The 2500-nt window shown below is 41.1% G+C and overlaps 6 non-coding genes and 5 pseudogenes across 6 annotated transcripts; all 11 read right to left on the minus strand.

Annotated features, from left to right (window-relative positions):
* Positions 1-83: 83 nt before the first annotated feature.
* LOC135058345 (5S ribosomal RNA) lies at positions 84-202 on the minus strand. Its single transcript, XR_010244776.1, has one exon. It is a non-coding gene; the product is annotated as a 5S ribosomal RNA (ribosomal RNA).
* A 107-nt stretch (positions 203-309) lies between these two features.
* LOC135062352 (5S ribosomal RNA) lies at positions 310-428 on the minus strand. The gene has a single exon (XR_010248703.1). It is a non-coding gene; the product is annotated as a 5S ribosomal RNA (ribosomal RNA).
* A 107-nt stretch (positions 429-535) lies between these two features.
* Positions 536-654, minus strand: LOC135066166 (5S ribosomal RNA). The gene has a single exon (XR_010252421.1). It is a non-coding gene; the product is annotated as a 5S ribosomal RNA (ribosomal RNA).
* Positions 655-761: 107 nt separating this feature from the next.
* LOC134886930 (5S ribosomal RNA) lies at positions 762-880 on the minus strand (annotated as a pseudogene).
* Positions 881-987: 107 nt separating this feature from the next.
* Positions 988-1106, minus strand: LOC134892586 (5S ribosomal RNA; annotated as a pseudogene).
* A 107-nt stretch (positions 1107-1213) lies between these two features.
* LOC135058747 (5S ribosomal RNA) lies at positions 1214-1332 on the minus strand. The gene has a single exon (XR_010245170.1). It is a non-coding gene; the product is annotated as a 5S ribosomal RNA (ribosomal RNA).
* A 107-nt stretch (positions 1333-1439) lies between these two features.
* On the minus strand, positions 1440-1559 carry LOC134888625 (5S ribosomal RNA; annotated as a pseudogene).
* A 107-nt stretch (positions 1560-1666) lies between these two features.
* Positions 1667-1785, minus strand: LOC135063656 (5S ribosomal RNA). The gene has a single exon (XR_010249981.1). It is a non-coding gene; the product is annotated as a 5S ribosomal RNA (ribosomal RNA).
* Positions 1786-1892: 107 nt separating this feature from the next.
* LOC135065532 (5S ribosomal RNA) lies at positions 1893-2011 on the minus strand. Its single transcript, XR_010251812.1, has one exon. It is a non-coding gene; the product is annotated as a 5S ribosomal RNA (ribosomal RNA).
* Positions 2012-2118: 107 nt separating this feature from the next.
* LOC134889742 (5S ribosomal RNA) lies at positions 2119-2238 on the minus strand (annotated as a pseudogene).
* Positions 2239-2345: 107 nt separating this feature from the next.
* On the minus strand, positions 2346-2465 carry LOC134894876 (5S ribosomal RNA; annotated as a pseudogene).
* Positions 2466-2500: the final 35 nt, after the last annotated feature.

The raw sequence follows: 2500 nt of genomic DNA on the forward strand, positions 1-2500 counted from the left end.
TTTTCTACTTCTAACTACTGGTTCATAAATGAATACGTTTGAAAATGGAATGCATCAACAGAACGGTGTTGGTAGTATAAAAATATCTACAGCACCTTGTATTCCCAGGTGGTCTCCCATTCAAGTACTAACCAGGCCCAACACTGCTTAGCTTCCAAGATCAGATGAGATTGGGCGTATCCAGTGTGGTGTGGCTGTAGATGAGCTTTATGGTTTCTGTTAGAACTTTTCTACTTCTAACTACTGGTTCATAAATGAATACGTTTTAAAATGGAATGCATCAACAGAACGGTGTTGGTAGTATAAAAATATCTACAGCACCTTGTATTCCCAGGTGGTCTCCCATCCAAGTACTAACCAGGCCCAACACTGCTTAGCTTCCAAGATCAGATGAGATTGGGCGTATCCAATGTGGTGTGGCTGTAAATGAGCTTTGTGGTTTCTGTTAGAACTTTTCTACTTCTAACTACTGGTTCATAAATGAATACGTTTGAAAATGGAATGCATCAACAGAACAGTGTTGGCAGTATAAAAATATCTACAGCACCTTGTATTCCCAGGTGGTCTCCCATCCAAGTACTAACCAGGCCCAACACTGCTTAGCTTCCAAGATCAGATGAGATTGGGCGTATCCAGTGTGGTGTGGCTGTAGATGAGCTTTCTGGTTTCTGTTTGAACTTTTCTACTTCTTACTACTGGTTCATAAATGAATACATTTGAAAATTGAATGCATCAACAGAACGGTGTTGGCAGTATAAAAATATATACAGCACCTTGTATTCCCAGGTGGTCTCCCATCCAAGTACTAACCAGACCCAACACTGCTTAGCTTCCAAGATCAGATGAGATTGGGCGTATCCAGTGTAGTGTGGCTGTAGATGAGCTTTGTGGTTTCTGTTAGAACTTTTCTACTTCTAACTACTGGTTCATAAATGAATACGTTTGAAAATGGAATGCATCAACAGAACGGTGTTGGCAGTATAAAAATATCTACAGCACCTTGTATTCCCAGGTGGTTTCCCATCCAAGTACTAACCATGCCCAACACTGCTTAGCTTCCAAGATCAGATGAGATTGGGCGTATCCAGTGTGCTGTTGCTGTAGATGAGCTTTGTGGTTTCTGTTAGAACTTTTCTACTTCTAACTACTGGTTCATAAATGAATAAGTTTGAAAATGGAATGCATCAACAGAACGGTGTTGGCAGTATAAAAATATCTACAGCACCTTGTATTCCCAGGTGGTTTCCCATCCAAGTACTAACCAGGCCCAACACTGCTTAGCTTCCAAGATCAGATGAGATTGGGCGTATCCAGTGTGGTGTGGCTGTAGATGAGCTTTGTGGTTTCTGTTAGAACTTTTCTACTTCTAACTACTGGTTCATAAATGAATACGTTTGAAAATGGAATGCATCAACAGAACGGTGTTGGCAGTATAAAAATATCTACAGCACCTTGTATTCCCAGGTGGTCTCCCATCCAAGTACTAACCAGGCCCAACACTGCTTAGCTTCGCAAGATCAGATGAGATTGGGCGTATCCAGTGTGGTGTGGTTGTAGATGAACTTTGTGGTTTCTGTTAGAACTTTTCTACTTCTAACTACTGGTTCATAAATGAATATGTTTTAAAATGGAATGCATCAACAGAACGGTGTTGGCAGTATAAAAGTATCTACAGCACCTTGTATTCCCAGGTGGTCTCCTATCCAAGTACTAACCAGGCCCAACACTGCTTAGCTTCCAAGATCAGATGAGATTGGGCGTATCCAGTGTGGTGTGGCTGTAGATGAACTTTGTGGTTTCTGTTAGAACTTTTCTACTTCTAACTACTGGTTCATAAATGAATACGTTTGAAAATGGAATGCATCAACAGAACGGTGTTGGCAGTATAAAAATATCTACAGCACCTTGTATTCCCAGGTGGTCTCCCATACAAGTACTGACCAGGCCCAACACTGCTTAGCTTCCAAGATCAGATGAGATTGGGCGTATCCAGTGTGGTGTGGCTGTAGATGAGCTTTGTGGTTTCTGTTTGAACTTTTCTACTTCTAACTACTGGTTCATAAATGAATACATTTGAAATTTGAATGCATCAACAGAACGGTGTTGGCAGTATAAAAATATCTACAGCACCTTGTATTCCCAGGTGGTCTCCCATCCAAGTACTAACCAGGCCCAACACTGCTTAGTTTCACAAGATCAGATGAGATTGGGCGTATCCAGTGTGGTGTGGCTGTAGATGAGCTTTATGGTTTCTGTTAGAACTATTCTACTTCTAACTACTGGTTCATAAATGAATACGTTTGAAAATGGAATGCATCAACAGAACGGTGTTGGTAGTATAAAAATATCTACAGCACATTGTATTCCCAGGTGGTCTCCCATCCAAGTACTAACCAGGCCCAACACTGCTTAGCTTCACAAGATCAGATGAAATTGGGCGTATCCAGTGTGGTGTGGCTGTATATGAGCTTTATGGTTTCTGTTAGAACTATTCTACTTC

The sequence above is a fragment of the Pseudophryne corroboree genome, chromosome 3 (assembly GCF_028390025.1).
Source record: "Pseudophryne corroboree isolate aPseCor3 chromosome 3, aPseCor3.hap2, whole genome shotgun sequence".
Taxonomy (NCBI): domain Eukaryota; kingdom Metazoa; phylum Chordata; class Amphibia; order Anura; family Myobatrachidae; genus Pseudophryne; species Pseudophryne corroboree.